A 14,479-nucleotide genomic window follows, 5' to 3' on the forward strand; every position below is an offset into this window, starting at 1 on the left:
TCTCGTCTCCTTGCAGTTTTTTATTTCTGTTTTAAAGTGCATGACGTAGGACTGGACGATTAATCAATAACAATATATTTCTCGATAGAAACGCAATCGATATCAGCAAATACTTTCAATACTTTCACTGAACACTTATCCAGAACCACACGGCATTCTGGGAGACGTAGGCAGAGAAATAACTTTAGCCACAACCTCTCACAATCAGCTAAGAAAGTTTGGTGGCCTCAAGTAACTCTCTCACTCTTTGGTTACCTAGCAACTCTCTTTTTGGTTACCTAGCAACAACCTGTTGAGTAACTGGCAGAGCACTGTGCTTCATTGCTGCTAAAAAATAACAGCATGGAGTTAAAACTGTCATTATATGTCACAAGTTTGGCATTATTTCAGATATTTAAACCAAAAAAACCAACCAATAATTATCAATACCAGCTGATATTAATTGCTTAACTTTTCAGTCATATCCAGCATGACCAGAAGAAATGGCTGTGGGCATTTATTATCCTAAACAGTGTTCAAGCTGAACTATAAATCTGCTTATGGAGCAAACTGACGCCCACCGAAACGCAGACGCTGTTTTCTTCTTCTGCCCTCACTGTTATTACCGACCGCAAAACCTCCAGGCCAGAGACCCTTCACATAACATACGGTTAAAGAAGATTGTGTTTCTATAACAAAATCTCTCTTCCAGTACTATTCGACCACAGCACTGAGGCTCACGCCGTTGCTGCCTGGCCCGGGACGATGACTGCTTTTCCATCTTGCACAGGCCTTGGTTTTTTACAGAGATCTAAATACAGCAAGAGAAACATCAGAGCTCTGATGACAGACGGTTCATGCTTTAATTATTTCCTCTGTCATGTGGCCCACGCCATGATATTTCCTTTCACCTTCGCTGACTAACAGACTTTACATAATGGTCCGAGCTGATTTCACATTCTGAAGGCTGGATCCTACAGGACAAAATCAAGAGAATGTTTCTTTAAGGTGCAGCGACAATGCTTCATGTAAATCCATGCTGATGCAGAAATAAAGACATGTCAACAAAATTACTAAACTGAAGGCAAAAGAAAGTAACGGAGAAAGAAAAAAAACAACCGTGTAATGTGGTTAACTGTACAATACATGATGTCATCTGTAGATTAATGTATTTTTGCTGGAGGGTTTGAATTAAAATGTATAATTACAGCAGTAAACATAACCCAGAGATGTAAAGATTAGACTTTTTATGGTTACTTAACAGTTTCTGGTTTTCTTTGAGGTCTGTTAAGTTTAAATTTCCTTTCATTGGATTTTCTTGTTCCAAGGAGCACAACGTATGAAGAGAAAAAAGTGTGCTGCAAAGTTTTGGTTTTGGTTTTAAAGCCAACAGAATATAAATTATTTACATGGCCACCAATTCATGTATCGAAACAAAGACAATTATTCCATCTGCTTTTTTTTAATATTTTTAATATCATGTGAGGAAAGTCTAAGCACATTCAAAATTTCAAGCTATGATTTCTTTGTTTTATTGAAGAAAAAGGTTTCCCAACCCAATCTGGTCCCGTGGGAAAAAATAATCAGTTAAACGTTTAGGTCGTTCTTTGCTCATTGTTGAATCATGAGCACTGGTTTTATCGAAGATAAATAAGAAACGCAGGACTTTAAATGCTTTTCTAGATGATTTAATTAATGCATATTTGGAGCAATTTTTGAGCCTGATGCAAAGGTTCTCCAGCAAAAGGTTCAACGTTATTCTTTGTTTCCTAAAACTTTAGAAACGGCTTTGTGTCCCTTTTCAGACTGATTGATGTCAACGACTTTGAATTTGTTTGGTTAGAGTGCGATTTATTTCTTTTCTTTTAGCCTACTTCATGTTGTCAGACAGGTTCTAGATCAGTGATTTGTTAGTAATTTCGATATCTGACAGTAATCAATCAAGATTCGGGGCAGAAAAGTGGCTCTTTACAATTGTCATGATTTCACAACGATAGGAGGGCTTGATTTAGATGTTATTTTTCTCTAAATGAATGAAATGATCATTTGAAAAACCAAACTGTGGACTTATATTAAGTTAAATGATAACACAATTGCATCAGTAAAGTAAAAGTAGAAGATTGTCTGTTTGATTTAATCATTAAATGCTTTAAAGTACATAATGTTGATTAATGTGGATATATATTTTTAATGAGTTGGGAAAAAAATCTAAAAAGGGGAAATTCCTGTCTGTACCAGTAGCTCTCTGATCCAAACCATTTGGCCTCACGCAAACAGCCTGGGCCTCACTACGCTGATTTATAACCAATAATAATGCAGGGGAGAAAATCCTTGTGGTAGAAAAGCAATAAAATTTTATTTTTCTAACTTCTGCACCTGAAATGGAAAATAAGCCCTGGGTTATTCATAAAATATGTTTTGTCTGTGTATCACCCTGTAGTGGCTTTTTTTACAGGGCCCCAAAGTGGGAGCCTTTGGGTCAGCCTGCCACTAAAACAACAGTCGCTGTTTCTCACATTTCGAACCGTTTTCCAGATCAGACGGGATTCCAACCGCAGCCTCGACGTTCCGGAGATTTCAACCAGCTCCAGACCTCAGACGATAGTTCCTCCTCCCCACACACACCTCTGAGTGAGTGGCGTCATGAAGCAGAACGGGCCGTGAAGATAATCCGTGGGGGAGCTGCTGCAGCTGTCGTAAATCCAGCTGATCTGTAAACAGGACCTGGCTGCAGAGGACGAAGGAGTCACAGCAGGAAAGTCCACAAATCACAACAGGATGCAGCGAGGTCAGAGAAAGGAACAGCTTTTCTAGATGATAGGATATTATTTCTACTTATTTCACTTCTTGTTAGTTTACTTTAGGTGCTCTAATTAGTCCACCAGTGTTTGAAATTGTCCAGTTTTCCTGGTGAGAATATATGGAGGACCATACTATACATGCAATTTTCTTCCATTCTTTTTTATTGAGCTGCTCAGTTAGTTTCAGTTATTTGAAAACATTATTGAAACATAATTATTTTCATATATAATCATGTTATTCTAATTTTAAATTTTGTGTTCGTGTTTAACTCATTTTGCTCAATGCATCTGTATTTTCTAATAGTGTAAAACGCCCCAGTATTTTTCATAATCCACAATTTAAAGAAGTAAACCTGCCTGTCTTGTAAAGTGACATTAAAGCTCATTTGTTGTGAGTTGATGTAATACATCTAAACCAAACTGAACTGAGTTCCTGTTAAGCCATCAACACTCATCAACGTCTGGAGAGAGCAAATTTATTTTAGAAAATCTGAAAAATATAATATTTCTCACAGATACCAGCAATAAATTCTAAACCTCAGGATTAAAATGTACATATTTTTGGATGTTCTTTTGTCCTGCAAGCCAAATTAAACTCAGAAACAAACAATAACTTCTTAGAGTTTTTTTAAAACACTATATTAAACAAATGAAATGTAGCCTACATGTGGCTGCCATCGGCGGCAGTTATACAGTTTGGTTTAATTTTATGATTTCAAGTTGATGTAAAATATTTTATGTTTATTATAAGTTGTGCAAAGGTTACCGGAGTGGAACCAATGCTGCCCTCTGCAGAGGGCAGCATGCTTTATTTTTCTTTGTTGGAGAGATTTGGTGAGGCACCGAGGCTCGTGTAGCTGAGTTACACGAAGAAGCTACACGGAGTTTGCTACCAACCCTTTCAGGTTGAAGCGGCCAATGAGGTACGCATTTTTGTATTTTAGTTTTGTTTGTAAATGGAATGTTTTAAAGAATTTGTCGAGTTTGTTAGCCACGTGTTTGATGACGTAATGAGTCCGTTTTTGTAAGTCAAGCCATTTTATTGTAAATGTTTTACTGTAGTAACTGTCTATTTATGTGAATGTCTTTTTTTTTTTTGTAAAATGTATTTTATATCTTTTGTACAGTTCTCACGGCGTAGTTATAAAATGCTAGTAACCATCGAAGAACGCCTTGTGTCCGTTTTCTTCCTGGAGGGAGTTATACTACATGTTGTGGAAGTTTGAATGTACAACTTGAACTGTACTCATAAATACGGAAGCGCATTGCTATCACGCAAGAAAAAAAAAATTCGAGCGCTATCACGTTATAACGTGATACGTATCTTGTTAAAACGTGATACATATCACGTTAAAACGTGATACTATCTTGTTAAAACGTGATAGTTATCTTGTTAAAACGTGATATGTATCTTGTTAAAACGTGATAGTTATCTTGTTAAAACGTGATAGTTATCTTGTTAAAACGTGATACGTATCTTGTTAAAACGTGATAGTTATCTTGTTAAAACGTGATACGTATCTTGTTAAAACGTGATAGTTATCTTGTTAAAACGTGATACGTATCTTGTTAAAACGTAATAGTTATCTTGTTAAAACGTGATACGTATCTTGTTAAAACGTGATAATTCTATGTCCAGGAAGTGGCGGTATTATGCTAGGCTAGTACAGTGGCTGACATGAATTGGTCAGGTTTCCCTTCATGTTTGGTCTACACGGATATGGATGCGGCTTTGCACTGTGGTTAAAACCATTAATAGCTACTCTGAGCAGGATCCTACACAGAACGGGGCTGCACAGAAGGAAACGTCAGTTTGGTTCTCTAGCTGTGGCGGCGTTCCTGACTGTCTGGATCGAAGCTGGAGTTGGCTTCCGTTTGTAGCTTCTGATTCGGAAAATGGCTAAAGAGCGATTAGAACGGAGGCTCAGATGTATTTGCTGAACATTTTCTGTAAAACATTTTTATTGAACAGTACAATAGGTGCATAACGGCAACGGCTGTTCGTAACCAAGCAACCAAAATAAACAGAAGGCTAGATAGTGGCAAAAGACAAAAAATTAGATCCTGTTAAGCATTCTTCAAAATAAAAGACTTCCTCTCTCTTCCCTTTTGTCAAAATAAATCATAAATAAAGCTTTGAATTTAATTATTTTTCACATCACCTTTTTGTAATTATGTACAATCAAGTTACATTCAGTAAATAATAATAAGCAGTTAAATTATACTTAACATATGACTGTAATTAAGTAACTCCGTCCATTTTCTTTACACCCTTGTACGTTAGTGGGCTTGGGAGGGGTGTTGGTGCCTATCTCCAGCTGACATTCTGGGCGAGAGACGAGGTACACCCTGGACATGTCGCCAGTCTGTCGCAGGGCAACAAAGAGATACACAACAACACACACACATACACACACACACACCTAGGGACAATTTGGAGAGGCCATTTAACCTGACAGTCATGTTTTTGGACTGTGGGAGGAAACCGGAGTAACCGGAGAAAACCTACGCATGCACAGGGAGAACATGCAAACTCCATACAGAAAGACCTGTGCCAGGAATCGAACCCAGAACCTTCTTGCTGCAAGGCAACAGCTCTACCAACTACACCACTGTGCAGCCCTGTAAATAAGTAACTAATCATGGAATTAGATTTAACATGCAAGTGTTAAGAAATCACCTGATATGCTTTAAAAACAAACATACATCGACACTTCAAATCTGGAGTAGATTATTCTACGCCAATGGCAGAATATTTCAAACCTAGTTTGTGATTTGTGAAACCTTTATCTGAATTGTGAAACTTCAAACATGAGAGATTTAAAAACCTTTTTGTATCTGGAATGCATTATAAATGAACTATCACATTTACAATATTTGCTATTATTTTAGCTTTCTGTTTTCTTTCATTTTTTTGTCCTAGAGCACCTGCCTTTCTGTTTGGCTGTTGTGGCTTACAGGGATGCATTTTAACTTGAGAGGAAGTCTTTTATTTTGAAGAATGCTTAACAGGATCTAGTTTTGTCTTTTGCCACTATCTAGCCTTCTGTTGATTTCGGTTGCTTGGTTACGAACAGCCGTTGCCGTTGTTCAGCAAGTGTACTGTTAAAAAAAATAAATCTGAACAGAAAATGTTCAGCAAATACATCTGAGCCTCCGTTCTTTAGCCATTTCCCGAATCAGAAGCTACAATCGAAAGCCAACTCCAGCTTCGATCCAGACAGTCAGGAACGCCGCCACAGCTAGAGAACCGAATTGACGTTTCCTTCTGTGCAGCCCCGTTCTATTTAGGATCCTGCTAAGAGTAGCATGCTATTAATGGTTTTAACCACAGTGCAAAGCAGCATCCGTATCCGTGTAGACCAAACATGAAGGGAAACCTGACCAATTCATGTTAGCCACTGTAAAAGCCTAGCATAATATCGCCACTTCCTGGACATAAAAGTATCACGTTTATACAAGATACGTATCACGTTTTAACAAGATAACTATCACGTTTTAACAAGATACGTATCACGTTTTAACAAGATACATATCACGTTTTAACAAGATACATATCACGTTTTAACAAGATAACTATCACGTTTTAACAAGATACATATCACGTTTTAACAAGATAACTATCACGTTTTAACAAGATACATATCACGTTTTAACAAGATACATATCACGTTTTAACAAGATAACTATCACGTTTTAACAAGATATGTATCACGTTTTAACAAGATAGTATCACGTTATAACGTGATATGTATCACGTTTTAACAAGATAAGTATCACGTTATAACGTGATAGCACTCGAATTTTTTTTTTCCTGCGTGATAGCAATGCGCTTCCGTACATAAACTATTAAGTGCAGTATTTTAAATAAAGATATTAACTAGCCTAAAAAAAAATCTCAATAGTAATCACTTTCCCCAGCAGGGATGTTTGAAACTCTAATATTTATCTTTCTGTGCACATGAATAATTAACTGAAAACAGCAGCCTGCAGGCCCCGGTTTAAACTTTCATCTGGGGGATTCAGATGTGAAGCAAGTGGAAAAATAGATGAATAAAAGCACTGATGCTAAAGGTGATGAAAAGACTTTGAATGAAAATCAGGCTGAAATACTGACACTCCTTTCACCAAAGGTTTTATTCACTCTTTGAGACGCTGTCTGTTTTATTCGTAATCTGTTTAATATATAAACAGCTCACTTCCTCAGCAACGTCAGAATGAATCTTCACATCAAACTAATAAATTGTGTTGCGTTAACAAACTTGTTTAAATTGCAGGAACAGTCCAGGAAGGAATGCTAACCTCCTTTCTCCATATGCAAAAGTCCTAACCACTGAACAACCAGGCAGCCCATTTTTCAAACACAAATATTCTTCATCCTGACTTGTATTTGGATTCGAGTCTCCCTCCAAAGAGCATCGTATGTCTCCCCACCTCTTTCTCATGACTGCTCTCACAACATATCCGGTTTTAGATGTTAACCAGAATGGCAGTGAATCCTTGTTTACATACTTTGACTTAAACCCCGGACCAAAGTGGGAAAAGGAGATCAGACGCAGAAATTCCTGAGTTAATGCACTGGACAGCATCAACTGGGTCTCCACCCTCCCCCTGAAGCCAGTGGCTTTTCCTTTTACTCTTTTGATTACTTTTGCTCCACTTGTGTGATTTTATTTTTACCAGAATTAAAACCCTTTGGGATTGAAAACCTCTTTTTCAAGGGAGTCCTGAACAAGATTCAGCAGCAAATGCAACACAAACGTTATACAATTAACATAGGCACATAAAACAGATGCATGACATCAAATCAGCTTCAGGAACATTTAGTTTGGATGTGAAAGCACAAAATGAGATTAATTAAATCTCAAAATGTTGCTACTTTACCTGATTGTTCTTGTCTGATTTCTTTTTCCTGTTACTACAAACCATTTGCCTGACTTGTCCCCTCTTCTAAGACTAATTTCTTCCTCTTTTCTTATTAGCAAAAACAGAGTTTACTGCTTCAACAAACTAATAGTTTGAGTGCGTGCACTAGAGGTGTGCCGATCGATCGGCCACCGATCATAATCAGCCGATTTCCGTGAAAAAGTGTATGATCGGTGATCGCCGATCACGGTCTCTTGTTGCCGATCACACAAACCGATCACCTGCATCTCATTTTGCAGCCTGCCTGTGCAGCTGGTCTCTTTCGTTCACTCTGCGCAAACGCGCAGCAACAAATCCTAAGCGATGTGGAACTATAACGCACTGAGTGAATGGGGACGTTTGCGTGTTGCGGGGGAAAATTGAAGCACGTCAAAATGCATCAACACAACGAAGCTAATACGACATAAAAACAAACTCCGTCATGCTTGACGGAGTTTGGCTACATCGAGGCTCACTGCAGTAAAAAAGACATATGGAGGATCAGATAGCAGGTAAAGCAGCGCACAGCTACAAACACTCACCCGGATTACTATTATGTAAAAAATACATTTTACATACGTATTAAAACTTTCGCTGTCCTAACATGTGACAGATAATCTCTAAAAGAATAATCGATCTCCTCCCTGCTCTGCATAATTACTCTGCTCAGTCAGAAACAGCCACTCAGAACTAGCAGTAATCAGCTAACCGCCATGCTAACAGGAAGTTTTCATTCAGTAACTCTGGATTGTTTATTGTAATGGATCCTGTATTTGCCTTTGAATGTTAAGTTTTAAACTTGAATTTTTTTGGCAATGTTGAGAGATTTTATTTTGGCTCTTTACATTATTTAGCCTCTTCAGAGCCTTTATGTGTTATCAGTCTGTTAAAGATAGTATTACTGATGGCAGTACAATTTGCACAATGCCTGTTTTTTTCTTGGAAAAAGTTATTAAAAACTAATTTTTGTCTAAATTAAAGTGAATTCATGGTTCCTTTTTCCACATAATGTAACCGGTAGTGTTTTTGATTAAAAAAAAAATAATTATGTGATCGGTATCGGTGATCTGCCCTCATGGGTGATCGGAATCGGTATCGGCAGGAAAAAAACCTGATCGGCACATCTCCAGTGTGCACAATTCTACCAGATACCTACAAATGTTGTGATTTATAGTTTTCTTCCAACAGATTTGATTTGCGATTGAGCACAATTTGGAGATCCACAGTATGTGTGGGCAACTATTAAACTATTTATCATGATAAAGACACTGTTAAAACAACGAACCTCTCTACTCCACCCCCAATGCAACCATTCTTCAAAGAGAAAGAAAAACGAATTATTTTTTGTGTTTTAATTTATTCCTTGCTGCTGGTTCCAATGCAGTTATTGCTTGTGTTTTAGCATTATGATTTCACTGATGGCTGGTTGAAATGACTTATGTCTTTCCCCTGTAGAAAAGGCGGAAATGTCTTGCACGCCCCTGCTCCTCTTAGTGGTATTTATCTGGGAGGGTTTATTATGAGTGGCCTCATTTTTAATCTGTTTTGACATTCTTTTCACTTTGAGTTTCACCATCTGGCTTCCTGTTCAGGCAGCTCTTACCTGTAGACAAAATAACTCTGGGATGAAGGATAAAGTGGAAACTACTACACTGACTTGAAGTGGGGCTGCACAGTGGTGCAGTTGGTAGAGCTGTTGCCTTGCAGCAAGAAGGTTCTGGGTTCAATTCCCGGCCCCGGTCTTTCTGCATGGAGTTTGCATGTTCTCCCTGTGCATGTGTGGGTTTTCTCCGGGTACTCCGGCTTCCTCCCACAGTCCAAAAACATGACTGTCGGGTTAATTGGTCTGTCTAAATTGTCTCTAGGTGTGAGTGTGTGTGTGCATGGTTGTGTGTCTCTGTGTTGCCCTGCGACAGACTGGTGACCTGTCCGGGGTGAACCCCACCTCTCGCCCGGAACGTTAGCTGGAGATGGGCACCAGCAACCCTCCCGACCCCACCAAGGGACAAGGGTGTTAGAAAATGGATGGATGACTTGAAGTGATTTCACGGTAAAGCTGTGAGTCTGCAGCTCCTCTCTCCAGCCGCCCACGCTGCAGCCTGCAGCGCCGGAGAGAAACACACACAGATGACATGAAACAGCAACAAGAGCATCCCTTCCAACTCCACTAAAATTATATTTGTTGTTACACGTGTTGCTCCCTCTGCTTCCAGGCAGCTTCACCCTTGGCGAGCTGATCGGCTGGGTTTATCTGTGTTTAGCCTGTGAAACTGTGTATTTGTTCAGGTGTGTGACTCATGGAGAGAGAGAGAAACCTTCGCAGGCTGAAGCTCTCATCCAGCGCTGCGGTCAGATGAGAAACAATATTTTAAACTAAATAACACAATTCATCACTCTGATTATCCGTGCTGATTCAAGTGAAGAACAGTTGCAACATTTTTGCATCATTTCCTTCTGTTTCTTTAGACTAAACAGTATTTTTACAGACGTCAAAATGACCCAATTCGTGAGCGAATGTAGAACATGCCTCATAAATCTTTGTGGTAGAGAAGATAAACGTGTCAAACAGTCATGAGAGTTTACGCGGAGTGAGCGATCCAGCAAAGAGAGCAGCTCTTACACTGAAAGTAACGCCTCTGAGAAAATATTAGGAGAGATATGAAAAATGTTGCATGAACTTTTCACCCAGCAGCAGTTTTCTCTCAGCTCTCTGCACTTTTTAAAAGCATTTTTGCTACCCAAGGAAAATTACTGGCAACTCCATGTTGGAAGAATGGGGCTACTTTATCTTTTTATAAATCTGAACTGAAGCAAAACATCAGGCGTTCCTCAAGGCTCCAGTCTCGGACCACTCTTTTTCTTTTTTTTTTTTTTTTTTTACATTTACATGTTAATTTAATTACTGTGTCCAACATATTCATGAGAGGATGGGGCAAATTGTCCACCGTCTTAAGACAGAAGTCACTGTTTTTGATCCCGAAAATGCAAAGTGAAAACCAGGACTCAACTAAACGAGCAGAAACATGAAGGACTCAGATATAAGTTTTAACATCCAATTAAGGTTCATAACTTTATAAATCAGCCTGCTGGATCACATCACACCAGTCTTTACCACGCTGACTTCCTGGTTGTAAGCGAATACATTTTAAAAGCGTTTTATTGTTTACAAGGCAACAAACGTGTCAAAGGACAGTACAGCGCTGCCGGTTAGGTTTGAACTACAGTACGGTGTGTAGACTCTCTCAGGTTACCTGTTTTCTGTTTGTTGAGTCTTTGGAGAACCAGAGATAAAAACCAGAGGAGGCGATTAGCTTCTGAGCTCCGGAAAAAAAAACTGCTTGAAAGGCTAAGATGTGCAGAACTTGTAGGTGTGTCTAAATCAGGACCAAAATGCTGCTCTCTGAAAAAGTAAGACGTGCAAGATCAACAAACTACTACGACTTATATCACCCTAATACAGTTGTGCATATGACACACAGAACGGGCAGCAATCGATCCACAACACCAACAACAGGAATCCTAAGTTGATTTTTATCAGGGATTCAGATACTAACTGGGGAACCACAGCACAAAATATTGAACCATTTCTGAGCTTTAGGTAAAATATTAATGTAAAATTATCTAATGTAGAATGCAAGGTCTAAAACGGAGGTAATTAACAAAATTCAGCAGATAGAAGAGAAATTACTCATTATAATTTTGTTACAACTCAACTATTTAAACTTTTTTAATCATTACTGCTTTAGTAAAGGCTTTTTCCCCTTACTTATGCTTGTTTTATTTTTCAGTCTTGGAATATTGAGGGGAGAAAAGAGGAGAAATTGTGAGGATATGGATTTTTGTGTTAATTTAGTCCCTGTGTTGTCCCTCCTACCCCTGATTGATCCCAGCTGTCTCTCGTTTCCCCTCCCTGTGTATTTAATCCCACCTGTGTTCGCTGCTCCCTGTCGGATACTTGTCGTGTGTCATCAGTGCTGTCCGGTTTAGTTTCAGTGTGTCTGAGTTCCCAGCCTCATTGTTCACCTGTGCTGCCTGAATTTCTCTTCTCTTTTGTGATTCTCATTAAAAGCATCGTTTCTCACTACGACCTGGGTCCAGCCGCGTCCTGCCCTCTCCACCAGTACCGCGTTTTCCAAAATTTAAGCCTTCAGGGACAAGAAACCGAAGGCAACTCCAGTTTCAACAGTCCTGTTCTGACTCAGCCGTCAACCTTTATAAACCATTCATAACAGCCAAAAAACAGATGTACACGCACCATTTTTCCAACCATTCTTCTTGATGCGTGTTTCAGAGTTTTGCCATGCAGCCTCCTGAACCTTTCAGTTTTGCTTGAGCCACTGCTGACTCTTTGCTCCTGATAAAGCCTCCAAGTCTGCTTTCATACCGTTGCTCCGATCCGCTTTCTGCTCTCAGCTGATAACGGAGAGCAGAACACGATGCAGCTGGCATCTCTGTTGCACATTTTCAATTGTACTCTGTTTAACCTGGCCCGTTGTGTATTGTCTTATAGAAAACTGTGTTTTTAAACCCTCCATATGGTGTTGCATAATAACTAAGACGTGCCAGATATTGTATGTTCTGAGGACGGATGTATTAAACACAGGAATGGACCCGTGTTTACAGCTCCCCATGTGTTTCCAGTTCTTCTGTATGGTGCCGACAAGCTGAGAGCCATAACTGAGACCATCCTGTGACGGCCTGATTGTCCGACACAGGATGTTCAGTGGAGGAGGCGGCGGGCAAAGGGAGGAGGCAGGGGGCAAAAGAAGGAGGCGGGGGGCAAAGGGAGGAGGCGGGGGGCAAAGCGAGGAGGCGGGGGGCAAAGCGAGGAGGCGGGGGGCAAAGGAAGGAGGCGGGGGGCAAAGAGAGCTCTCTCTCTCTCTGCGTACAACAAAACTACCTGAATACGTCCTGGGTACACTCTCTGGATAAACAATAAAACATCTTCATTTTCTAAATCAGCCCTTCTGGTGGGTTTTAACACTGAGTTATGATATTACAATAATTATATTACAAACCCCATTGAAATAAGTGCAATGTAGCTTTAAAATGCTGGAACTTTTTGTAATAATTTAAACACTGGTGGCCTTAACTAAAAAGGCAAGTATGAAATCCTTTTTATTTTATAAGGATCTTCTTTCTCTTATATCTACCCACCAATAGTCTAAAAATGCTGTGTTTCGATGTAAAACCGCAAAAATATTTCGTATAACTTAAAGGTTGTTTGGCAACAGATTAATTTGTGAAGAAAAATCCCAGAAGTACTTTCAAAGTGGTTAAAACAAATATGTTTATCAAAGTCTGTGTGGCGATTTATGACAATGAATCATGTTTTTAAACGTTAATAAAGAGTAATTGAAAGAAAGCTTTAAAGAACACAGATAAATCTTTGACCCAGTAGTGAGTTGATCTTAAGTACTTCAGGCTGCTCCGCGTTGCAAACAAACACCGTTCTGCAGTGGAAATATTTGGTATATTTCCATCTCAGGAAACATTGCTTGTCATCTGCAAATGCACATTCAGTTCAAACCACGGAAAAAGAGAAAAGCATAAAGATTTTCCCAGAATGAATTCTGTCTCTGCATGATTATAGCTCAGTAAAGATCCACAGTGACAAAATGGAAAACCATTCTGAAGCCTAATTGTTGAAAATTGGTCGCGTTTTTGGAAACTGTGAATCCTGTGTCCTCCAGGTATCTTGGCTTCCCAAATAGTTAAACAGTGTGTTTTATTCAAGTTGACACAATGGTGAAAACCTCCTTGTTTAACTCCTTTATGTGTCACTGAACAGTTGCACTTTTTATGTACACCACACTCATAAAAGTCCTCTGTAGCCAGTTGCGTCCTTAATCAAAGATGTGCTCTTCACACGCAAAAAAATACTTCGGTTTTTCTTTGTTGTTTTGCTTTTTATCACATTTTCAAATAAAGATTTCATCTATTTATGGAGAAAATCTAACAAAAAACATCTAGTAATGTCAGATTTTGTGATGGAGAAGGAAATAAATGCAGAAAGGAATATTAAAGTTACTCGAAGAGGGTTAAAATCCACTTATAAGATTTAGAAAAGACATGAAACAGACAAATGAAGAACTGGAGAGTTTAAGACCAGAACAGCAAAATAATGATGACAGAAGAAAAGGACAAACAGCCCGGAGGACTGCAGAAAATAAAACAGGATGGAAAGGAGGAAATTAAACTAACTGGCTTTCGAAGTGGGAAAGTGGATAAATGACAAGGTTTGACAAACTGGTGAAACTGGGAAAGAACCTGAACACAAATAAAACACTTAAATACAGATGGAGAGGATGTTACTAATCAAAATCTAAACAGTAACACCAAAATAGGAATCAAAAACAGTACTCAGAAAACACAACAGGAGCAAAGAATCTCAACACAAAGGAATTAACACTGTATGGAACAATGTAGGTGACAAAAATCAACAACCAAAACTAGTCCAGTTCACAACTGAAAGCACAAACATAAAGAGATCATGACAGGCTCTATGAAAATACAACTTAAATGAGAAATTATCTCTGATTAGCCTATATTTTTATTCCATTTCATTAATCACACTGGTGCAGAGTTGTCAAATAAATTTATAATTCAGTTCATTTATGTCTGTGTTTTCAAAAAAGAAACAGTTTAAGTCGTTTAAGTTCTGTTCATCACTGGTTTTATATCGGATCAGCTCGGTATTGGCCGATACTAAACCTCAGATATCTGCATCGGTATCCAAAGTGAAAAAAGTGGATCAGTGCATCCCTATCAGAGACACTAGAGTGTGGCAAAAA

This window comes from Poecilia reticulata, chromosome 6 (genome assembly GCF_904066995.2).
Source record: "Poecilia reticulata chromosome 6, P_reticulata-male-v2, whole genome shotgun sequence".
In the NCBI taxonomy this organism is placed as follows: Eukaryota; Metazoa; Chordata; class Actinopteri; order Cyprinodontiformes; family Poeciliidae; genus Poecilia; species Poecilia reticulata.